The sequence below is a fragment of the Lactuca saligna genome, chromosome 5 (genome assembly GCF_052625555.1).
Source record: "Lactuca saligna cultivar CGN05327 chromosome 5, ASM5262555v1, whole genome shotgun sequence".
Classification (NCBI taxonomy): Eukaryota; Viridiplantae; Streptophyta; class Magnoliopsida; order Asterales; family Asteraceae; genus Lactuca; species Lactuca saligna.
Genome location: NC_136421.1, coordinates 258,685,900 through 258,713,096, shown reverse-complemented (window position 1 = coordinate 258,713,096; position 27,197 = coordinate 258,685,900). Strand labels below are relative to the sequence as shown.

General features: G+C 38.9%; 1 pseudogene; it reads right to left on the bottom strand.

Annotated features, from left to right (window-relative positions):
• Positions 1 to 23,947: 23,947 nt before the first annotated feature.
• On the bottom strand, positions 23,948 to 24,271 carry LOC145046560 (vacuolar iron transporter homolog 3 pseudogene; annotated as a pseudogene).
• Positions 24,272 to 27,197: the final 2,926 nt, after the last annotated feature.

Genomic DNA, 27,197 nt, shown 5'->3' with positions numbered 1-27,197 from the left:
AAAAAAAGATAAACTAAGGCCAATTGTGTGAAGTTTTTGTCTTGATAAGAATCCACACTAACTCTTGAATATTTTTTGTCAAGTAATGGTATTTAGCAAAGAGAAACTTATATGTCAAGAGGTCAGTGGGAGTCTTAAAGATCCTGAAAGAGTTTCAAGAACTAATCAAGAATAAAACTTGTATTTCATCACTAGCACACGACTCGAGGTTTGTAACCTATCGTGATGACATATTCTTATTTATGTGCCCATTCCGGTTAAAGTTGACTATGTATGTGAGTTCTATGAGTTCTCAGTTGATTGCATAACAACCTAGAAGCAATGGTAGGCATTGTGCTGCCAAGTGGCAAGAAGTTAAGATTGCACAAGTTCATTCCATTTGAGGTTGGATTTGTCACTAACCTTGTCTTGTGATTATGGTTTTGAAAAATTCACATGGATAGGAACACATACACCATAAAATCTAAGTTTCATAAGGTTTCTCTCCGATTAATGAAAATGATGGTGAGGAAACGCTTTCACAAGGTAGATTTTTAGTATATAGCAATTATGATATGGGTGGCAGTCTCTAAGGCATACCCCCAGAATGATATAGGTAGAGAAGCACGACTCATTGTGGAACGAACCATGTCTAGCGTTTGATTATGCCTCTCGGCCACACCATTCAACTGCGGTGTCCTAGGTAGCGTTAATTATGATACTATTCCGCATTCCTTGAGATAGTCGTGGAATTCAAGACTTAGGTACTCTACACCTCGATTGGATCAAATCATCTTGATTTTCCTGCCCGACTGATTCTCCACTTATTGTTTAAACTCTTTGAACTTTTCAAAGGTTTCAGACTTGTGTTTGATCAAGTAGATCTACCCATATCTGCTATAATCATCGGTGAAAGTCACATAGAAGCAGTTCGCATCCTTTGTGGTGGATCTAAAAGGCCCACACACATCAGTGTGTATGAGATCCACTAAACCTTCACCCCTTTCACAAGTACCAATGAAGTGTGACTTTGTTATCTTTCCAAGTAAACAAGACTCGCACACATCATCGTCCCTAAGGTCGAATGACTCCAACACTCCCTCCTTTTGGAGTTGGGCTATGCGTTTCTTGTTAACATGTCCAAGATGACAATGCCACAAGCATGCTTTATCCAAACTATTGGAAGAATTGATACACAACATATCATTTCCTAAGTTATTTACAACCATCACAGTTTCATATATTCCATTTGTGACATCCCCAAAATCACGGCCACAAAAGACCGATTTTGTTTATGCTTTATAAAAATCAGAGTTCTTCTTTTAATAAAAATGTTGCGGAATTCGTTCCCAGAAAAACACGATAAATACGTTATTAAAACATTTTCGAAGAAACGTATTTTATTCATTTTAAAACGTTTGGGATGTCATCGTCAATACAGGAACAAAAGCATAAACAAAACTTACATTTGTTTACACTAGTGATCTACATCTCTTTGATCTCTCAGTGTAATGTGACTTCATATGAACACCTGTGATATAAATAAACTGAGTGGGTCAGGTTGGGAAACCTGGTGAGTACATAAGGATTTCAATCCCACAATGTTATACCATATATATAGTTTAAAATTCACAAAATATACAATTTCACCATACATATATATAAACAACTCTTATTCCACCCCGTCGATCCTCGCAACGAGGCTATCCATACTCTCGGACCTAAGATTAGTCGTTTTACCTACTCGATACTCCCGGATAAAAAATGAACGAATTTACCATATCCATACTCTCAGATAAGAAATGAACGAATTTACCATATCCATACTCTCGGATTAATGATGAATGATTATGCCTAATCCATACTCTCAGACTAGGGACAATGACTAATCCATACTCTCGGATTAATGACGAATGAGTATGCCTAATCCATATTCTCGGACTAGGGACAATGACTATGTCTAATCCATACTCCCGGATAAGTGACATATACTAACTTCTATTCTCTGAGTTTAACTCACTTGTACTCGTAAGATTATACTACCCAATATTCCTCATATTTAATTTAGGTCTACTCTTTATCCTAAATTATCAAATATAATCAGGTATGTTCTTTAACACGAATTTCAAGCAACATCAATTAACTCGCACATAAACATATAATTAATACTTCAATCAATACTTGTATTAAAATCATGTTCATGAAAGGGACTATGCACTCACTTGAAAGGTGGTGACTCAGCACTCGGACAGCGCTTCGATACTCTCAAAACAATTTCCTTCGATAAAACCTAGTATCAATACCACTAGGGTTTAGTCTAACGATAACCGTGACTAATTAATAGTCTAGCTATTATTATTATTATATAAGCGTTAAATAACACTCAATATAACTCATAATAATAGCCCAAATAATTATTTTAAGGACCTAATATCATTCCTATATTAAAACATAAGCTAAACTAAAGATAGGATAGGTACAGCTCACTTACAGCGGGTTTTTCTCGAAAACCGGGCTTCGCTGGAGCAGCGTTCCCGAGCCGAAAGGCTCTTTTCTCGGGACTCTGGGAGCCTCGGGGCTTCCTTCGGGTGCTAGGGGCACCTAGGCTTTTAGGGGGTTTAGGGGGCTAGAGAGAGAGTCTAGAGAGAGAAAGAATAGTTTAGGAAGGTGTGAAGAATGAGGGAACCCGACACCTCTATTTATAGGGGTGCTGAATGGCCTACTCGCCGAGTAGGGGGGACCTACTCGCCGAGTTGGTGCATGTGGCAGCCTTCTGGTGGTGCCACGTGTCCAATTCTGGTGGTGCCACGTCACCCCATATCGCGTATCAGCCTCCAAACTTAGAAAAATCATAACTTTCGCATACGAGCTCCGTTTTCGACGTTCTTTATATCCACGTGTAGGTAAAATAAAGATATACAACTTTCATTTAGACTCCGTCGGCTAATTCTCGACCGATCTCAAATTTAACAGTAGGAGGCGTTTAGACTGTTAAATGATTGCAAAGAGTTCATAACTCCTTCATCCGGACTCCGTTTTCGTCTGTCTTTTTACCGTCGAGTTCCTATTAATGAGACCTTCAACTCTCATTTAGGTCACGTAAGCCAAAAACCGCTCGAACTAAAATTCGAGTTTCGGGCCGTGCACTGCTAAGCCGAATCTTAGAAAAATCATAACTTCTTCATACGAAGTCAGATTTGGGCGTTCTTTTTAATGTTCTTAGTTTAACATATTCTACGACTTTTGTTTAGATTGCTAAGGCTAAAAATTCTTCTATCGTAAATTCACTATTTACGTCTCCCGGTGCCGTGCCGGTTTTGCCGTAAAACTTCGGCGGGCCATAACTTCTTCATTATAGCTCGGATTTCGGCATTCTTTATATGTACGGAAACCTTGAGACATATTCCACAACTTGGTTAAGATTATTTATTCTAAATAATCTTTTGTCGAAAAGTCGTTTTCGACCCCTATTGCCTCTAAATTAACTAGCCCGGATCTACGGGCGTTACAATTATCTCCCCCTTAGGATGATTACGTCCCGGAATCATCAACGAAACAGGGTTCGTATAATGAATCTATACGTCATCTCTTCATCCTAGGTAAAAAATTATAACTTCTTTATTCCTTCAAGTCTATCTCTTAGACTTATTGACTGTAAGCAGTACCTAATCGTGCACCTGCTCTCTACCTCAGGTTGGACTCCAAATTATGATCTATCATCATGTGTCGCACTTTTAGACTCAGGTCTCTTAGAGTTAAATTCTAAAACAGACTATGCCTTCCTTCATGTCCTAATGTGATATAATCACACCTTAACATGTAGCATTTCTAGCTACCAACTTCTTTAACAACGAGCGCGATACTTCTATTGATCGCTTTTGATTTCCATTGTTTGGTTTAAGTCGGACGCTTCATCAAACTTGGTTCTCTGAACCACGTAACCTACTTATCGTAGTCGGACTCAATGTGATATGACCACTAGGGTCGGGATAACAACAATCTTCTTAGTCATTACCGAAACAATGGTAACAACATACTTGAATAAAACGAAATCAATTACTGGCTTCTTGGTAACCTTGTGACTTTCCCTGATCCAAGTGTGAGTCCTGTGCTTCCGGTAGTATAGGCCTCTACTACCATTCACACTTACTCATACTCGTCCCAAGTATTGTCCCGCAGTTTTTCCAAGTCACCATACAAGAAAACCATACAACAAATTAACACATCAGATAACAAAACAAAGGTTTTATATTATTTCTTGAAACTGTTACATAGGTGTTCAAGTTCACCCTAGACTATGCCTCTAACGGGCTACATCGTGAGGTACTATCTACACGATTACTCCATAACTCGATCCTCGGATGTCAAGCCTTCACTCTTGAACCCTCGCATTGTCATCTACTTCGTCAAGGATCATTTGAAATGCTCTTGCCTTTGGCTTTGGTGGCACATTTGGCTTTGTAGCCCCTTCTCTCTTTGGGCAGTCTTGTTTGAAGTGTCCTTCTTCTCCACACTTAAAGCAGACTTCTCTCTTGGTTGTGCATTCGCTGGCGTAATGATCAGTCTTCCCGCATTTAAAGCATGTCGTATATTTAGAGCATTTCCCGATGTGCTTCTTTCTACACTTGTCACACAATTGCGTTCCTTCTTCAAACTTTGAGAATTTTCTCTTCTTGCTGGACCTTGAAGATCCTTCAAACTTTCTCTTCTCGCCAACCTCCATCTTGCTGGAGGCTCTTCCCTTGATCATATCTTCGACAGACTTGGCAGCCCAGATAGCTGCCTCTAGAGTAGGTGCTTGACGTACTGGCACCGCGTACTCCCATGGAAGTCCTTTTGCGTACTTGTCGATTTTCGTCAGCTCATCCGGAACAAGACGCAAGGCGAACTCCATCTTCTCTGTGAAGTTGTTGGTGTATTCATCGATTGACATGCTTCCCTTCTTCAGGGTTAGAAACTGGTTCTCTAGCTCAAGCAGGTTTTGAGCTGAGCAGTATTTTCGTTTGAATTGCACCAAAAATTCTGCCCATGTCAGTTGTAGGGGCTCATTAGGGCTCAGAGTCTTCCCCAAGGTATTCCACCAACGTACAGCGCCTCCTCGAAACTGACGCACTGCAAATGTGGTCTGTAGCTTCCCTCTACAACCGTATGTCATGAAGGCTAACTCCATCTTCGAGATCCAATCCATGACCCCGATATGATCCACCTTTCCAGTGAAAGTCGATGGCTTGCAAGTCAGAAAATCCTTGTACTTGCATCCATTCCTCTCGACCTCGTCATCTTGATTGTTCCTTCTAATCATTGGTGGATCAGCTTGACCAACGGTCCTGCTATCGTTCCCTTCCTCAGCTGCCCGTCATTCAGCTCGGGCTGCTCAATAGGCATCGTAAGTTCCTCTCGAGCTTGTTGAAGTAAACGCCTTGTTTCCTCCATTTGACGATCCAACATCACCTGGATCATCGCTTGCACTCCGGCCATCGTTATTGGCTCAGCAGTGGCTACCAGAACTGGTATCTGCTCGATCACTGGGGGTTGGTTTCTGTTCCCATTTGCGTTCACGTTTCCGCTACGGGTTCTTGCCATCTTGATCTATACACCGAATAAGGTGAATCTAGACCTTTACTTAGGATTAATGGTTAAATCATCCTTATCACTCCGAAACGTTTATATGCTAATTCTAATATCGTAGTTAAACGCTTAGAATCCTAAACACATAAGGTTTCCAGATCCGGTCGGCAACAGACCATAGATCCGAACAAATAACAGCATATCAGGCACAAGTATTTAGCACATAAAAGCATTTTAGGCACAATTCCTAAAATAATCTAGTGCTCACACCTCACAATCATCGCTTAGCATTCTAAGTTTAAGTCTAGAAATAAATCCATATTCCTAGTTCGCTTAAACTACTGCTCTGATACCAACTGTGACATCCCCAAAATCACGGCCACAAAAGACCGATTTTGTTTTTGCTTTATAAAAATCAGAGTTCTTCTTTTAATAAAAATGTTGCGGAATTCGTTCCCAGAAAAACACGATAAATACGTTATTAAAACATTTTCGAAGAAACGTATTTTATTCATTTTAAAACGTTTGGGATGTCATCGTCAATACAGGAACAAAAGCATAAACAGAACTTACATTTATTTACACTAGTGATCTACATCTCTTTGATCTCTCAGTGTAATGTGACTTCATATGAACACCTGTGATATAAATAAACTGAGTGGGTCAGGTTGGGAAACCTGGTGAGTACATAGGGATTTCAATCCCACAATGTTATACCATATATATAGTTTAAAATTCACAAAATATACAATTTCACCATACATATATATAAACAACTCTTATTCCACCCCGTCGATCCTCGCAACGAGGCTATCCATACTCTCGGACCTAAGATTAGTCGTTTTACCTACTCCATACTCCCGGATAAGAAATGAACGAATTTACCATATCCATACTCTCGGATAAGAAATGAACGAATTTACCATATCCATACTCTCGTACTAGGGACGAATGACTAATCCATACTCTCGGATTAATGATGAATGATTATGCCTAATCCATACTCTAGGACTAGGGACAATGACTAATCCATACTCTCGGATTAATGACGAATGATTATGCGTAATCCATATTCTCGGACTAGGGACAATGACTATGTCTAATCCATACTCCCGGATAAGTGACATATACTAACTTCTATTCTCTGAGTTTAACTCACTTGTACTCGTAAGATTATACTACCCAATATTCCTCATATTTAATTTAGGTCTACTCTTTATCCTAAATTATCAAATATAATCAGGTATGTTCTTTAACACGAATTTCAAGCAACATCAATTAACTCGCACATAAACATATAATTAATACTTCAATCAATACTTGTATTAAAATCATGTTCATGAAAGGGACTATGCACTCACTTGAAAGGTGGTGACTCAGCACTCGGACAACGCTTCGATACTCTCAAAACAATTTCCTTCGATAAAACCTAGTATCAATACCACTAGGGTTTAGTCTAACGATAACCGTGACTAATTAATAGTCTAGCTATTATTATTATTATATAAGCGTTAAATAACACTCAATATAACTCATAATAATAGCCCAAATAATTATTTTAAGGACCTAATATCATTCCTATATTAAAACATAAGCTAAACTAAAGATAGGATAGGTACAGCTCACTTACAACGGGTTTTTCTCGAAAACCGGGCTTCGCTGGAGCAGCGTTCCCGAGCCGAAAGGCTCTTTTCTCGGGACTCCGGGAGCCTTGGGGCTTCCTTCGGGTGCTAGGGGGTTTACCTAGGCTTTTAGGGGGTTTAGGGGGCTAGAGAGAGAGAGAGTCTAGAGAGAGAAAGAATAGTTTAGGAAGGTGTGAAGAATGAGGGAACCCGACACCTCTATTTATAGGGATGCTGACTGGCCTACTCGCCGAGTAGGGGGGACCTACTCGCTGAGTTGGTGCATGTGGCAGCCTTCTGGTGGTGCCACGTGTCCAATTCTGGTGGTGCCACGTCACCCCATATCGCGTATCAGCCTTCAAACTTAGAAAAATCATAACTTTCGCATACGAGCTCCGTTTTCGACGTTCTTTACATCCACGTGTAGGTAAAATCAATATCTACAACTTTCATTTAGACTCCGTCGGCTAATTCTCGACCGATCTCAAATTTAACAGTAGGAGGCGTTTAGACTGTTAAATGACCGCAAAGAGTTCATAACTCCTTCATCCGGACTCCGTTTTCGTCTATCTTTTTACCGTTGAGTTCCTATTAATGAGACCTTCAACTCTCATTTAGGTTGCATAAGCCAAAAACCGCTCGAACTAAAATTCGAGTTTCGGGCCGTGCACTGCTAAGCCGAATCTTAGAAAAATCATAACTTCTTCATACGAAGTCAGATTTGGGCGTTCTTTTTATCGATGTTCTTATTTTAACATATTCTACGACTTTTGTTTAGATTGCTAAGGCTAAAAAGTCTTCTATCGTAAATTCACTATTTACGTCTCCCGGTGCCGTGCCGGTTTTGCCGTAAAACTTCGGCGGGCCATAACTTCTTCGTTATAGCTCGGATTTCGGCATTCTTTATATGTACGGAAACCTTGAGACATATTCCACAACTTGGTTAAGATTATTTATTCTAAATAATCTTTTGTCGAAAAGTCGTTTTCGACCCCTATTGCCTCTAAATTGACTAGCCCGGATCTACGGGCGTTACACCATTACTAGGCAATGCTTCAAAATAAAAAACACCATTAAGATAAGCATTAATAGAACCCCTTTCATTATTAAATGAATATTTAAATCCTTGTCTATATAAACCATGAAAATAAATGATGTTTCTTGCCATCTCTGGTGAATAGCAACAATTATTTAAATCTAAACCTAACCCATTACTAAGCACTAAAGAATAAACTCCAATCTTAGTGATAGGTGACGATCTTCTATTTCCCATGATCAGGTTTATCTTCCCATGCTCCACATCCCTATTTCTTCTTAAACACTACAAATCAGAAAAAATGTGAAAACTACATCCTGCATCAAGAACTTAAGAAATAGCATGTGATGAACCATTAGATTTAATATTGTAAATACCTACGAAGGATGGCTTGATCTTTCCATCCTTGATGTCTTGCAAAAACTTCGGGCAACTTCATTTCAAATGCCCTATTTTGTGGCAGTAGTGGCACTTTGCCTCCGTGGGGTTAGAGTTGGGTTTAAAAGAACCAACATTGGTTCCACTAGAATATGTACCATCATGGGACTTTCCCTTGCGGTTGCTCTTTGAGGGAGCCTTCCTCTTCTTACCCTTTCCTTGCCCAATTTCCAAGACTGGGGCATCAGTAAGAGTAGGAGTTGATGCAACATATTTATCTTTGAGGTTGCTCTCAGAAGTCCTTAGCAAGCCTTGGATCTTGATCAAAGTGATCTTTTCCTTGTTCATGTGGTATGTCATGTGGAACTGGGATGCAGATAAGGCGACGGTGAGCGATGTTCCAGTGGTGCGGGGCTACGCAGATGTGTTCTCAGAGGAGCTTCCTGGGATACCTCCAGTGCAACAGGTGGAGTTCAGGATAACCAAGTCCCTGGTTCGGCTCCGATAGCCAAGGCACCATATCGGTTGGCTCTTCCCGAGATGCAGGAGCTGTCTACACAGCTGCAGGAGCTGCTTAACAAGGGATTTATCAGGCTGAGTAGCTTGTCTTAGGGAGCCCCGATCCTGTTTCTCAAGAAGAAGGATGGGTCGCATCGTATGTGCATAGATTACCAGGAGCTGAACAAGGTAACGGTGAAGAACCGTTACTCACTTTCGAGGATAGATGACTTGTTCGACCAGCTTCACAGATTATTTTGGTTTTCCAAGATAGACTTGCGGTTAGGCTACCATCAGATGAGGGTCAGAGATGAGGATATACAAAAGACAACTTTTCGGACTCGCTATGGCCACTACGAGTTTATGGTGATGCCCTTCGGGCTCACCAATGCTCCTGCCGCGTTCATGGAACTCATGAACCGCATGTGCAGATCGATGATGGATCGGTCCGTGATAGTTTTTATTGATGATATCCTGGTCTACTCCAAGATACAGGAGCAACATAAGGAGAATCTGCGAGAGTTTTTGGATATTCTAAGGAAGGAGAGCTTGTACGCTAATTTCTCCAAGTGTGAGTTCTGGTTGCGCGAGGTGCAGTTTCTTGGGCACCTTGTCAACCAGAACGGTATTCTGGTCGACCCGGCCAAGGTGGAGGACGTGACGAGATGGGAGGTTCCAAAGTCTCTATCTGAGATTCAGAGTTTCCTGGGTTTAGCCGGCTACTATCGAAGATTCATCTAGGATTTCTCCAAGATAGTCATACCCTTGACTCAACTAACAAAGAAGGCCGTAGTCTTTCGTTAGGGGCCTGAGCAGTAGGCAGCGTTCGAGACACTGAGACAGAGATTATGCGAGGCGCCAATCTTAGCCCTGCCAAAGGGCGTGGAGGATTTTGTAGTATACTGCGATGCGTCTATTTCGGGCTTGGGTGCAGTACTGATGCAGAGAGGACATCTCATCGCCTACGCCTTAAGGCAGTTGAAGCCCTACGAGACGAACTACCCGACACACGATTTGGAGTTAGGGGCGGTCGTCTTCACCCTCAATATTTGGCGACACTATCTCTATGGGGTTCGATGTACCATTTACACGGTCCATAAGAGTCTGAGATACCTCATGGATCAACCGAATTTGAATATGAAGCATCATCGGTGGTTAGATGTGGTGAAGGATTATGATTGCGAGATCCTTTACCACCTAGGGAAGGCCAATGTGGTGGCCGATACGCTTAGTCGTAAGGCAGTGCCGATCAGATACATTTGCATGCGGATGACAGTAGTGACTCCACTGTTGGAGCAGATCCGAGAGGCCCAACGGGAAGCTATGAAGGATGAACATCGGAAGAGCGAGCGTATAATGGTTCAGGTTTCCTCCTTCGACTATGATAGCCGAGGGTTATTGACTCTTCACCGTAGGGTGTAGGTCCCTTATCATGGAGGCGTGCGCAAGATATTGATGGAGGAGGCACACAAATCCAGGTTTTCTATCCATCCCGGAGCGACGAAGATCTATATGGATTTTCGCCCTGATTATTGGTGGCCCTGCATGAAGCAGGATGTAGCGTGGTACGTGGAGCGGTGCTTGACCTGCAGGAAGGTCAAGGCCGAGCACCAGAGACCATACATCAAGATGCAGCCGTTAGATATTCCCATGTGGAAATGGGAAGATATTACCATGGACTTCATCACCAAACTTCCCAGGACAATGCGGGGAGTGGATTTCATATGGGTCATCGTGGATCGATTGACCAAGAGTGCCCATTTCATACCGATCTAGAAGAGTATGTCGGTCGAGAAGCTGGCTGACATCTACATTCGAGAGATGGTGGCTCGGCATGGAGTGCCAGTCTCCGTGATTTCTGATAGAGATGTGCGGTTTACTTCCAGATTTTGGAAGAAATTCCATGACGAGTTGGGTACTCTTCTATACTTTAGCACCACTTTTCACCCATAGATGGATGGACAGAGCGAGCGGACCATCCAGAATCTGTAGGATATGCTGCGGGCATGTGTGCTAGACTTTGGTGGTCGTTGCGATACCTATCTCCCATTAGCTGAGTTCTCCTACAACAACAGCTACCACGCGAGTATCGATCGTCCTCCCTTTGAGATGTTATACGGGAGGAAGTGCAGTACCCCGATATGTTGGGGTGAGGTGGGCCAGAGGGTCATGGGGAGCACCGAAGTGGTGCTCAAGATGACATAAAGGATTCAGCAGGTCAGGAGCAGGCTTCAGACTGTCCAGAGTCGGCAGAAAAGTTATGCCGACAAGCACCACTCAGACCTGGAGTTCCAGGTCGGGGATATGGTCCTCCTAAAGGTGTCACCATGGAAAGGCATCATCTGATTCAGGAAGCGGGGCAAGCTGGGCCGCAGGTATATTAGACCCTTCAAGTTGATAGCCCGGGTAGGCAAGGTGGCGTACAGGCTGGATCTGCCAGCGGAACTTAGTCAGATCCATAGCACTTTCCATGTCTCCCAGCTGCAAAAGTGCTTGGCTGATGACTCGGAAATGGTACCTCTGGAAGTTATTCAGCTGGATGACAGCCTAAACTACATTCAGCAGCCCGTGGCAATCCTCGATCGGAAGTCGAAGGATCTGAGGAACAAGAGGGTCGAGCTGGTGAAGGTGTAATGGCAGCACTGAAAGGACTCAGAATGGACGTGGGAGCCGGAGGACAAGATGATGGAGCATTACCCAGAGCTTTTTCAAGATCGAGCAGCATACTTCAAGGAAAAAGTCTAAAATAAGTGGGGGAGATTTTTAGCACCCGGTTCCTGGTACGTATTTTCATTCAAGTAATTATAACATTTTGGCCTGAGACTTGGCGAGTTGAAGTCCAACTCATTGAGCGGAATCGACTTTGGACACAAGAGTTTAGTGACCTACTCGACGAGTCGGCAAACCGACTTGACGAATAGGCGTTGTTTGGATAAAACCCTAAATCCAAGGGATTGCACCCTATTTAAACATCTTCATGCAGCCTCCATCGTCCCTTATGCTCCCAGAACACCTCATACTAAAACCCTAATTGTTTTGTGAGATCTAAGGCCCTTTTTGGTGATTTTGGTGGTTTGTGATCACAAGAAAGAAGGAAAAGCTTGAGTAGCCAAGAAGAAACTAGAAGATTTCGAGTTTGTGTAGCATCTACAGTTCCTTAGAGGTATAAAGCTTATACCTTGTTCATTCATGTTCTAAATCCCTTTTTGGAGTGAATAAGGCTTTTTGGAACCATTTTTGGTGACCAATCATGAGTGCAAGCATGGTTGGGGGTTAAGACTCCAGATTCAGGGTCCTTAGGGGACTATATGGCCTAAAGTGGCCAACTTTGTAGCCATTAAGAGCCACATGCACCTTTAGACCTCATTTTTGGGTCCATTAAGCTTATATTCCCATCCATGCACGTAAACTTCATAACTTTACATGTTGGATCGGTCTTAGAAGCCCATATCTGTCTTTTGGATGAATGTTGTACATAAGAAATCGAGATATAAGACTTGGACAACACCGACTTGTCGAGTTGTTCTTGGAACTCGGCGAGTCCAGGGCTTGAGTGCCCAAGTGGTTGAGGTTCAAAGGAACCCAGTTGAGTGTTAGAAGGTTCTTAGAGGGGTCCCGGGGAGTGACTCAACATATTAGACTTAGCAATGGACCTGGGAATCATAGGACTCGGCGAGTCGGATGAAGGTTCATTCGATGATATTATAGAAGGTGAACTCGTCGAGTCTTTGCTAAACTCGACGAGTAGAGTCGGGAGGGGGTCAGATGAAAGAATAAGGACTCTGTGAGTTGGCGGCCCAACTCGGCGAGTCAGGTCAATTGGAAGTTGATTTTGACCAGGATATTGACTTTGGCCAGGGGTAAAATAGTCATTTTACCCTAGGAGTAGTTATCAACTTCTAACTAAGTGTCTTTATGGGAATTATAGTCGGAGAATCGCCGAAGCAGCATTCAGAGTCTTCTCACTCGGATTGACAGCATTCATTCATACCAGGTGAGTTACCTTCTAGTAGTGGTGGGTCTACGACCACAATGCCATCCCACCAGTAGGAGTTGTATGTTAGATGATTGTCTTTGTGATATTCATCTAGGTTTGCTACTACATGATATGTTATATGCTAGCATAATATGTTATATGTGATAGTGGTAGTAGGGGGAATAGTCCCCAAGTTCGGTAGTTAGGACCGAAGGGTAGGTCGGGCACCCAAGATATGCCTGACAATATGTTATAATATAAGTGATAGTGATAGTAGGATGGGAATAGTCCCCAGGGGTTGTTTGTTAGGACCGAAGGGTAGGTCAACACCCAAGAATGGCTTGACACGGGTAGGTCGGCACCCCAAAGTTGTCGTACCGGGTAGGTCGGCACCCCAGAACGGTCGTACCGGGTAGGTCGGGCACCCCAGAATTTCCCGACAGTATGTATGGTATATGGTACGATGGGGGAACTCACTAATCTTTGTGCTTATAGTTTTCAGTTTTTTTTTCAGGTACCTCTTCAGCGAAGGGGAAAGAGCCGGCACGGTAGCTACACATCATACACACATTGGATTTCCGCATTACGAGCTTTCTTGGGATTGTACTCTGACAATGTTACTACTTTTATGATATGATTTTCAGACACAAGATTATGGTTTACAAATGATATGACTTGATGATGTTTTCTGATAAATGTTTTCGAAATCGTTATATTAAAACTGAAATTTTTGGACTTGAAATTTAGGACGTTACATATAAACTAAATGTCATGCTGACTCTACTTCTTGGGTACCCTCATGAATAATGGGCTTCATATGATCCAAATTGGTTTAATGCAATGAAATAACAAGTGTAAAATGGTCTTATATTGAATAGGCTCTATTTCCTCACATGAAGGATGTCCTCATCATCAATTATATTTTGTTCATTATAAAGAAACATAATGTTTATGGTTCTCTTGCCATGTACAAGGTTGGTCTTCTTGTAAACGGTTGCAGTTAAACTCAAAGGCCTGATATACTATACTATAACAAGATGTTTACCTTGTGGCCAAACCCGCCACCATATGTACCCTACTTACCATTACCGTGTGTTAATTGTTTATGGGCATAATAGTTACTTGATACCAGTAGTTACTTGAACGGATATATATATATATATATATATATATATATATATATATATATATATATAGTATGCTATACAAATTGAATGAATATATAACCAAAAGTATAAATAACATCAAAACTACCACTTCACTTAATTTCTTCAGTTACATTCAATGGATTCCTAAGATAAAGCTAAACAACCCAGTTCTAGTCAAACACGCAAAGCCGCACAAGGCGGTTCAAGTCAAGATATTCCAGTTTTTTCTCAAGATTTTTAAAATCCAAACTATCAGCAATGCCAAAACTACCAAAATTATCAACAAAACCAAAAATACCAAAACCAATATTTCTTGGTGCAACAATCTTACAACACATTTAGGCTTCCAGAAGAAAATCAAAGTTATAATCCATGGAGTCGGTTTTCTCAAAGGGTTCCAAAAACCCAATTCCTATATTCTCAACCCGAGAATTTCCAGTTCCATGATGATCAGAATGTAGAATCTGACAGTTCTAGTTACGAACAAACTCCCGATAGAAACGAAGAAGAAACTAACAAGGAGTTGCAACCTGTTGTTGAGTAAAAATGCAACTATACACACCGCCAGAAGCAAAAGAACTGGGTGGAACGCGAAGATTTGACTTTGGCTAGGGCATATGTCGATGTTTCTAAAGATAATCAACATGGAAATCAACAAAGGTTTGATGCATTTTAGGAGAGGGTTCTACAACATTTTAGTGTTCAAATGGGAGGTTTGGATAGGTCATGACACCAAGTGAACTCAAAATGGAAAGACCTCCAAAAGAAATGCAACGCTTTCAATAGCATCTATAACCGAAAGATGAACAATGTGGCTAGTGGGAGATATGAGGCTGATGTTTTACAATCTTCACTAAGTGTGTATCATAGGATTATTAATCAGAAAGGTTTTCCTCATCAGCAAGCTTGGGAGTGGTTTAAAGACAACACGAAATGGGAGTTGGTTACAAAAGTTGCTGAAGACTCCCCACCTCCTTCTTCAAAACGAACCAAAACATCTTCTTCCAACGCCTACACATCAACTTATGATCAACAGTATCCTCCTGGATTCTCCCCCTAACAACAATCATCGTTTAGTGTTGAAGACTCACCACATTAGAGAAAAAGAAAATGAAAGAAATCGGCATCGAAATCATCAACAAAAAATGAAATGTTTGATCTCGTCAAACAAATTATTTCATCAAGACTACAACCAAAACAAAGGTGGAACTGAGAAAATGATACCGAGAAAACAAATTGTGCATTCTCGAAGTTAATGAAGAACAGAAAGATTAATTATTGGATCGGGAGATAGAGAACCAAGATATGGAGTATTTTTTCCGGCCGCATGATCATTTGACTAGACGTACTTTGCGTACGGTGGCTGAAAGGAAAAGACAAATTTCAAGTAAGCATGGTTGGGAGTTGGAGAACACGTGAAGTTTAAAATGTCGACATCATTTGACTGGAGAATTTTTCTCCTTTTTATTATGTTTTTTATTTTATTTTTATGTTTTTTATTTTTCTTTTTATTAAGATTCTCTATATGTATCCTTCTTTCATTATATATATATATATATATGTGTGTGTGTGTGTGTGTGTGTGTGTGTGTATGTATGTATGTTTCATTTTCTCTCTATCGTTTCTCTCTTTTCAAAATGAATCAAAACATTTGGAAAATAGTAATGGAAGTTAACGATGATAGTTCGTCATCTATCAACAATACTTTGTTACCTGTATTGTCTCGTACTGCACAACTTCTTCAGAACAATGCTAGTTAAAGCAACATTCACAGGAGAAACACAATCTATAGAGATCGTTTAGAGGCTGAACGACTATTGATCCGACACTATTTTGTGGATGATTCAACCTATGGTCACACATAATTCCGCAGAAGGTTCCTTGTGAGCAAAGGTTTATTCATGAAGCTTGTTGGTGACTTAGATATGAACTATCCTTATTTTCAAACAACATGAGATGCAAAAAACCAAAGAAGTTTCAGTGTGCTTCAAAAATCCACATCAGCAATACATCCATTAGCGAAGGGTTATAACCAGACTCGTTAGATGAGTATTTGAATATGTCACAAAGAACTTCTCATGAAGCTATTTAAAAATTTTGCTACATTGTTGTCCAAATGTATAAGGTTGAATATTTACGCCATCCAACATCCACTGACATTCAACTTTTGTATGAAGCACATGAAGCAAGACATGGATTCCCTGGAATGCTTGGTAGCATTGACTGTACATATTTGAATTAGAGGAATGGTCCAACGGAATTGAGAGGCCAATACATGAAGGGTGACCATCAGTATCCATCAATGATACTAGAAGCGGTGTCGTCACAAGATTTATAGTCTTAGCATGTATTCTATAGTGTAGCCGGTTCGAACAATGATTTAAACGTCCTCTACCAATCACCACTATTTGATAAGAAATATCATAGAATAGCACCCAATTGTTTATTTTACACTATGATGAACATTAGAAACATGGTTACTATCACTACAAATAAAATGACATACAGTGGCACATATTTTTAATGGCATACGGTTAATGTGTCACTATATCATGATTTTTAGTGGCACTTATTATATAACACTAAAAAATTAATACATTTAATGGCACATAATCTTTTGTGTCACTAAATTCCATAGTTATTAGTGGCATAATGACTTGATATACCACTAAAACTATTTTTTTTTCAATTAAAAATACGGTATATATGATTCTTATAATAACAACGCACACCAGTTTTATGACGGACATAAAACTCTACAATACAAATTATGCAATATTTCATAAAATATAAAATATAAATTATCAACAACACAACAAAAACAAAAGCGAAAGAGCAAACGTCGATTAGGGTTGCTCCATCGGTGTTGTGTTGTAGAAATCGACTTGCCACTTCCGCCACTGGTAATACCATTGCCAAAGTCCAATTCTCGAGTTTGATAAAATCATGCTCCAAGGCATTCACTATGTATTTCTATTTTTGATTTCGAGTTTCAGTGGGAGCATGTGGAAGCAGAAAACGTAGAAGCCATCATCACGAGGATCGAACACAATTATCACTAGATTGAGAGTTTACTCAAACAGTAAGTACACTAAAGCCCTAATTTTCAAGACAAAGTTCCACTTTCCCCAATTTATCAAAGCACTAATAGTCGAATGATTGTGATCGATTGGGTACAGGCCGGTAGAAGCCCTCAAAACTACTCTAGAAGGATCTCCCCTAGGACGAGAGATGAACGATACAAGGTTTGTTCTACCGAAAATCCAAAATAGAAAATTGAAATTCGTATTCTGTAATCACTCATTAGCTGATTATTGCCGATTTGAGTGCTAGATTGTTTTATTTAGTCTACAAATTAGATTATGGTGCATAGAGCGTTAATGGCGACAAAATACGTGGATTTGATGCTCCTCTTTGGATGACGAGTACTATAATATTCTCATGAAGTTAGTCCGTGGTTTCTTCATCTCCTTCATTGTCTGTTTTTCATTTCATGCAATTTGAATCTGAATTTCAGCTTGTGTTTGTATTTGTATAATTCAACAGGTACTTGTATAGAGTATTGTCAACCGCCATGTGACCATAAATATCTATTCCTTGAAGTTGCACAGGTTGATGATTTAGATTCCAAGTGTTTAGTTTGTTTAATTTCTATTTTTCCTTTTCTTTTGGTTTTTATGTTCAAATTTTCTCTTATGCAGGATGGCACAAGAATTTATGAACGTATAGCTCTTGACTCTTGAGATATTAAAATATATTAGAGAACATATATGTATTCAAACAACCCCATATAAAAGCATACATGGACACCTAAGAAAAGATGAAATATAAATTAAGAGGTTATCTAATGGATGTTTTGTACAATCATGCAGGTAAGTGCTCCATTAAAAGAGCTCTGCAAAAAAGTTTGGCTTATGGATTCAAAGGTAATAAAATGGAAAGATTACATCATTCTATCATAGCATTTTTCTTGCATAAACAGAGTCCTTTTTATTTTATTTACATAATTTTGTAAGGCTTGATAGTTAAATGCTACCCGGATTCACTTCTGTATTTTAAGAAGTTGTGGGCCCATGATCATGAACTTATTAATTATTCCTTATATGTCGTCGAGGTGTGAATTCATTTGTTTATTTTTTCAATTACATTACATATAATTAATATATCAAATACGAAATATACACAAATACATTACATATTGGGCCTATTATATGACTTTTTTCTTTTTGACTTGATACATTGAAGGGATTTGAGTTTGAACAAATTAATATGAGCTCCCTTTTTTGTTCATTATATAGGAAAATAAAGAGACAACAAACTTGAAGAAAATAAGTGAATTTGTTGAAATCAAACCTTGAGTCAGGTAACTTTCATAACCCAGTTTTTTTATTTTCCAATATTTCCCCGTTTGCATTGTTGGATTGTCCAAATTTAAGCTTCATCTTGTTAGCATGCATGGTCCTTGAAACACTCGCAATGGATAAGTCGGATGATCTGGATCGTAGTATACTTTTGGTGGGTTTTTAATATTAATTGTATGTGATTCAAGTCTTACAATAGATCAAATTTGTGTTGAGTGTTATATTATTTATTTTCTAAACTAAGTATTATTTCACTGGATTCTGGATTATCTTTGTTTGTTTTTAGATATGGAATTGCTAGCATTGATTCTAGAGTATAAGATAACACAATTTGTTCAACCTATCGTGTCTTTGTACTTAGACATATTTGATATTTACCTAGATATTCGATTCAAAAAGTTAAAGAAATATTGATGAAAAACAATGAAATTTTGCTTATTTTCAATGTGTTACAGTTTAATTATTCATTTTATTTTATATTATAGATGAAATTGTATTGTGGCAAATAAAAATGTCCTTAAAATCTTAAAATATGTAACTAAAAGTAGTATAAATCTTTTTAAATCACATAAACTTTTAATGGCACAAAATATATGCCACAAAAAGTAACATCAACTATTAAATCAAATCAGATTTAGTGGCACAAAATATGTGCTGCAAAAGAAATTTGTTTTACTGTGACAAATAAAAAAAGTGTCACTGAAAGCCTATAAACTACAGCAACAAAAGCAAAAAGTGCCACTAAAAGCTTTTAGTGGGAGCGTTTCTAGTGGCATTTATTAAGTGTGCTGCTGAATCTTTGAGAACCCATTAGTGACATTTTTTTGGGCTTTTAGTGGCATTTTTTGTGTGCCACTAAATGACATATTTTTTGTAGTGTATCTTGTAGATGGAATATATCCATCATGGGTTGTATTTGTGAAGGCATATCCATATCCAGTAACCAACAAAAAGATACGGTTCATGGCAGCACAAGAATCAACAGGAAAAGGTGTAGAACATGCTTTTGGGGTCCTTAAATGACGTTGAGACATATTAAAAATGCATGTATGAGCTACGAAGGTGAAGAAAAAAATATATAATATACGTTTGTATTATATTACACAATATCATATTGAGAGATGAAGGTGTTGCGATATCTCCTTTGTATCAGCCCGATCCCCCCACCGACGAAGTCGATGACCAAGAAATAGTACATGAATTGTACAATGCTGAAACGCACCACCAGCTTGGATTCGGTCTTATTGATCACGTTGAACATGTAAAGTGAAGCCTTAGAGATAACGTACATATGTGAGTTGTTATATAGATAAGGTCTAGTTTATTTAAATGATTGTAATCCTTATCCTTGTATGTTACTGTGCTATATATAATTGACAATGGAGCCTATGATTATTATGAGGCAATTTATACTTTCTTATCATTGTTAATTTGGTATCAAATCCAGATCCCTAGGGTTCCGATTTTACCCTTCACTTTTACTCACGACATCTGGTTCTTGTTTAGATCATCTTCATTATGGCACCTTCTTTCATTAATTCTTCTAAAATCACCACTGCCATCACCTGCAAATTAACTCGTACCAACTTCCTACTTTGGAAGGCCCAAGTTGTTCCCATTCTTCGTGGTGTCCAACTCTATGGATATCTTGATGGAACAACAACTGTTCCTACTGCCAAGATAAATGTGGGAACCAGTGCAGAAGCAAAGACGACCGACAATCCTGATTATCAGAATTAGGTTGTTCAAGATCAAGCAATCCTCGGAGGATTATTGTCGTCTATGACAGAATACGTATTGTCACAGCTTACTCGATGTACTGATACATCAAAAAAGGTATGGGATGCTCTCCATACAATATTCTCTGCCCAACATAGAGGGAACTCAATTCAAATCTGTACACAACTCTCAACAACAAGGAAGGGCGACATGAGTGCGTCGGAATACTATCAGAAGATGACGTGGCTTGCCGACACTATGGCAAACATTGGTCACCCCATGCTTAATGAGGAAGTTATAGGCTACATTGTAGCCGGTCTAGGTCCAGGTCACGGGGACTTATTTACTACCATCACCGTTCTCAGCAACCAACGATAGGTGACACTACCAGAGTTCTATTCTTATCTGATTGCACATAAGACTCAAACTACAACAATGAACAAACCTACAGACTTCATCTCGTCTGCTAACAATGCTACACGGAAGGAGTCAAGTGGATCTCGGCGTAACTACAACATCAATGGGAGCAATTCTTTCAACAATAATTATCGAAATAGGGGCAGCAGTCGTGGACATGGCCGTGGCGGTGGCAGGCAAAATGGTAGTGGTCCACGATGTCAAGTATGTGGTATTCCAGTTCATACCATGTTGGTTTGCAGAAATTGATTCAATCATGCCTATCAGGCAAAAGAGTATCATGGAGGGAATAGTGCTACCACACAAAACTACAACAATGACACCAACTGGTATATCGATACCGGAGCTACAGACCATCTAACAAGTGATTTGGGTCGCTTGTCCATTCAGGAGCGATACCTTGGAAAAGACCAGGTTCAACTTTCCAATGGAACAGGTTTGCATATTTCCCATGTTGGTCATTCTCAAATTCCCAGTCTAAGTCGACCCATTGTTCTTAAAAACATATTACGTGTTCCCCAAATCAATAAGCATCTTCTTTCTGCTCATAAACTTGTTTCTGATAACGATGTGTTTATTGAAATTCACCCTAATGTTTTCTTTGTTAAGGACAACGTCACGAAGAAAACGCTTCTACTCGGTAAAAGCAAAGGAAGTCTTTTCCCGGTGCCCATTACTCATACTTCTCGCATTCCTCATCAAGTCGCATCTGGTGTTAAAGTTTCGTCTTTAGAGTGGCATCGGCATCTTGGTCACCCTATTTCAACAATCATTAAAACTATTTTAAAGTCAAATAAACTAGGTTGTTCTTTTGATAATATGTCTTCTATTTGTGATGCATGTCAACATGCAAAGATTCATCAGCTTCCTTATAATAACTCTGTTCATATTACAACTTTTCCACTTGAGCTTGTTCATACTGATGTTTGGGGACCAGCTCAAGTGTCTAGTGGAGGTTATAAATATTATGTTAGTTTCTTGGATGACTACAATCGTTATACTTGGATTTATCTCCTTAAACATAAATCTGATGTTGAACAAGTCTTTTATAATTTCCAAACTCATGTTGAACGTTTGTTGAATACTAAAATCCGTACTATCCAATCTGACTAGGGTAGTGAATATCACAAGCTCCCTAAATATTTTCAACAAAAAGTTATCGCTCATCGCGTGTCATGTCCCCATACATCTCAACAAAATGGGAGGGCTGAGGGAAAACACCGACACATTGTTGAAACATGCTTGGCTCTTTTAGCTCATTCCTCTCTTCCACTTCGTTTTTGGGACGAAGCTTTCTTAACAGCCTGTTATCTAATAAATCGTATGCCTAGTCGCACAATACAAAATTCTACACCCATCACACGTCTTCTAAAAATCACTCCTGATTACTCCTTTCTTCGTAATTTCGGGTGTGCGTGTTGGCCAAGTCTTCGTAAATATAATACTCACAAACTTGCATATCGATCTAAAATGTGTGTCTTCTTAGGATATAGCTCAATGCACAAAGGGTACAAGTGTTTGGATATGAATACTGGTTGAATTTATATATCTCGGGATGTGATTTTTGATGAATCACGATTCCCATATGCAACCTCTTCTGTCTCTACCACACCATCTCGTAGGTTTGAGGTGGCATCATTTCCTCAATCTGAACCAAGTATCTCGAATGACCATTTGCGGAATTATGACTTATCTTTTTTATTGGCTAACCATTCTAATGCAGCTGCATCACCATTAGCTCCTGTGGTTACCATTCAAATGCCGAGAACCACAACCAGTAATAACATAGGTATCAAGGTGTCTCCACCAACGTCATTACAACAGCAGAGTCACTTGCCAAGAACACCAGTCATGTCGTCATCAGATCCCCCTGCTGTTGACACCACTGAAAACGCAGCTCCTACTGCTACTGTTGACAATAGTGACAATACAACTCCTACTGGTTTCGTTGATTCGACTACTATAACTGCCACGACTGACACTTCACCAGCCTCTCCTATTCCAGCAAGTCCAATTGTTGGTGATGTTTCCTCATCTACATCAGGAATCATGACCCGAGCTCATGCAGGGAAGACTTGCCCTCGAAAATTTACTGATGGAACAATACTTTATAATCCCAATAGACATGCCTTCTTTGCTAAACCTACTTCCTATCGACTGGCTTTGGATGATCCAGCATGGCGACACGCCATGAAAGCTGAATTTTCTGCCCTTCAGAAGAATAATACATGGGTTTTGGTACCACGACCATCTAATGTAAATGTCGTTGGCTACAAATGGGTTTTCAAGCTTAAACAACATTCTGATGGTTCTATTGATAAACATAAGGCACATCTGGTGGCCCGAGGTTTCACTCAACAGTATGGAGTTGACTATCAAGACACATTTAGTTCAGTTGTCAAACCCTCAACGGTTCATTTGATTCTTGCTCTTGCAGTGTCCAGAGGATGGCATCTTCGCCAGATTGATGTAAGTAATGCGTTTCTTCATGGCTTCTTAAATGAAGAGGTTTACATGCAGCAACCTCCAGGTTTTGAAGATTCTCACAACCCTCATCATGTCTGCAAACTTCAGAAGGCGATCTATGAACTAAAACAATCACCTCGCGCATGGTTTTCTCAACTAAGTGACAAGCTACATCAACTTGGATTTCATTCGTCGAAGGCTGACACATCTCTTTTCATTTTACATCGTGGGAATGATCTTATCTACATGCTCGTTTATGTAGATAATATTGTGATTGCTGGTTCCTCTCAAAAACTAGTTGATAAGTTGGTATGTAACTTGTCAACAACTTTTCCTATCAAAGTGGGTTGAGTAGGTTGAGAAAGATAAAGATTCTATGTGTTATGGGTTAGGAAAGATAGAAGAGAAAAAAAATCAAAATAATTGATATGGTAGTGAATTGAGTGAGTTGGGAGGAAATGACTCCCTCCTCCCTTAGTTGTGTTGTCTACACCTGGAAGAGACGTGTCTATATTTGCATTACGCTAAAAATACTATGTTTTCATGAAAGATAATCTTGTATATATAAAGGGTATTCAAACAATAAAGGGGGCATACGTCCCACAAATTTTATAAAAATACAACTCAAAGGTCATATACAAACATTGTATGGGACTTCCACGTGGAAAAGAGAAATAACACTTATAGACATGCCTTAGGAATGTAAAGTAACAGCAGAACCAGTAATCATGTTTGTACCACAAGTATAAGTGCTTCAAACAGACTCTCACCCAACTATACTAAAGCAAGTAGAACATGTAATAACTCGATCTATACAAATGGATACTTTTCTCGATTTCCACAGTTACTGTCTCTCTTTTCACCGGAGCCACCTCTACATATCTTTGGGAGTAGACTGAAACAAACTCACCAATTGTCATACTGCATACACCAGCAACTAAGTCAGCAAAGCCTGTAGGAACCATGGCTCTCACATCTTGTTTAACTGCATGCAGCCACTGTCCCCTTTTTGAGTAATCAAATTCTTCCTCTACTGACACCCCGTATTCCTGTTCTGACTTCTCCTTAAGATCTGGAATGCATAAATTATTTTGCACAGCCATGATGTTGAAAGCAGGAAAGATAATATTATATTACAAAGATTGATAGATCTTGAAAAAAGAACTAGAGAGGACTTATTGTTGATGATAGAGCCCCTCAGATAGGACATATATATAGTATGCATTTGTGTGTTTTACCTATATATAATAACCAAAATGTTTAGATGCTGAGAAAACAATTTCAGATTGTGCAAGCCACATGCCCCTGATAATGATTTTTAAAGAAAGCATTACAAGAAATAGTTTAAATAGTATCAGCAGCCAAGGTGACATGCTTACCAATTAATGCATGCACATCCTTTTTCTTGGTTATAATCCAACTACAATTAAGATAAGTTTGTGTACGTAATATTATATGTGATGTTGATCCTTGGTTGTTATAATTATAGAAAAGAGTGTGCACTCCACAAGTGAAGTTTGAGTAATCAATCTCACATAAAAATTTAAGATAGTAGAATCCACATTATAATTGCCACAAACCACTCAATATAAAAATGAAACATCTAAAAACAATATATAAGGGGGTGTTTGGCTTAGCTTGTAAAGCCCAAAAGTCCTTTTTGGAAAAGTTACAAAAAGTCGAGATTTCTGACTTTTCCAAAAAATTGATTTTCCTTGTATAAAAACTCCAAGAGTAGTTTTATAAACTAGTTTATCAAACATCTTTTACTTTTTTTCTTTTCCAAAAAAGACTTTTGGCTGTGAAAAGCTAAGCCAAACACCCACTAAAACTGAAATGGAGTGTTCAGTCCATAAGTGGTGGAAAGAGGAGTTTATAAAATGGAAGGAGTGTGGAATCCACACCACCCGCATCATAAAGATGAACTGGAGAAGGAGAAGGCTTTTACTCTGATATTTAACTATGTATAGTGTACCAAACTAGATAAGGACAAAGTAAATCATTAGGAAGACACTTGAATAAAAGAACGAGGGAATGGATTTGGAGAATCTAAAGCCAAGTTTATTAAATTTAAAGAAGCCTGCACTCCACACTAAAGTTGTTAAGTTCAATAATTACTATATTAGAGGATTGTGGAATCCCCCTCAATGTTCAAATAGGAATCAAAAGCCAAGGATTAAAAACTGAAAAGAGGTGTGCAACCCACAAGTAGTGGAAAAATAAGTATTATATATGAAAGGAGAGTGGAATACATTAATTCAAAGGGAAACCATAGAAGACTCCTTGTCGGATATAGAATAGCTTGACCTACTTCTCCATAAGAAATGGTATTAATACTATTTATATGTTGAGCATAAATCTATAACACAAGTTGCCTTACATCAAGGTAGTGTTAACTGATTTCTTAAACAAAAACATCAATTTATTGATCCAAAAATCTCATTTTACATAAACTCAATAGGAGTCAATATATTACTACGTTCCTTGAAACCTACTTACTGCATTCATGGCACCTCCACAGCTATGAATATATAGATAGACCTTTACACAGGTTAAACTCTTTGTTGGAGAGTGCTCACAAAGTGTAAAAACGATTATATATCTACTTGAAGTATAATGAAATCACATAACAACCATACCATGACGTCAATACATAAAATTTAAAAAGTAGCCATTTTATCTGCCTAATTTATATTAATCATTATATAGTGCCAAATGGGGGATGCAGCCCTAGCCAAGAATTCATCTACAAGAGTGTCATTCATAACTCAAGAGGAACTTCACCATTTGTTGTTGTATACTAAACTCCCCATGACAGGTGATGGATTTGGTCGAACTGGGGGTGATGTCATGGTCTACTTATGCAAAAAGAGATTTCAAGTATATACATATAGAAAACTTGGTCAACGAAAATATGCTCCCTACAAAATACTATACGAAAGATCAATGATAACACATATCGTTGACCTTCCTAATTCCTATCATATTCATTTCTATACCATATACAATTATACGGCCCTTTAAAGTTTAAACAAAGAAAAGGGACAAACCATTATAATTTACCAGTTTAACCTTTATTTTAATTATCACACAGTTAATAAAAAGTTAGAGGAAGGTGGAAAGCTGTGTAGGATAGCACTTGCCTAGATTAAAAATTGGAAGGAGTGTGCACTCCACACTAAAGATAGAAACTATAATATTATTTTATCTAAAGGTTGCAGGATCCACACAAATACTTGAGCTTCCATCCATCATAACGCTTTAACAAGCAAAAGTTAAAGTTTGCTTGTATTCTTGTTTCTTTTTTCTTCCCATGAGAGTGGATAGATTTAAATTTGGTTAGTTATGATAATTGAGTGAATATGTTAAAGGATGTATCAGTTACAGTATAAGAGAATTCGAACTTCCCATATATTTGTCCTGATCATTCTTAAATCTTGAAAATACCTAGAAATTCTCAATTAATAAATGCCTAATGCCATAATTAAGCTTAGTCACCCGGGTCAACATAGATTGATAACACAAACCCCCTTACGTCAAGGTAGTCTTAAATGATTTCTGAACGTCCTATTAAACAAAGTATCAATTTAATAGTCCAAAAAGCTCATATCACCTTAAACTCAATAGGGTGTATTGCATAATGCCAGGTGCATGAAATCAACTTCAAGCTATACAAACGAAATTGGGGAAGACTAAAACGAGTAACAAAACAAAATGTCACAATCTAATTAATATGTTTATGGGAACTAACTTACTGCAACTCACTGCATCTTCATAGCTATGAAGGTTGCATAGGATAGAGCTCAAAAGTTGTAAACAATTACATGTACTTGAAGGATTATAAAATCACATAACAGCTACACCATCACATGTCGATATGTAAAATGAAAAAGGTAGTCGATATGTCTCCCCCAATATTCTATAATAATCATTGCATGGTGTTAAATACAAAATCCCTGATGCTTTGTCAATCATATATCTTTATGAGTGAAACCAGCAACCTTAAGGCTAAGTGGAATAAACAGAAAG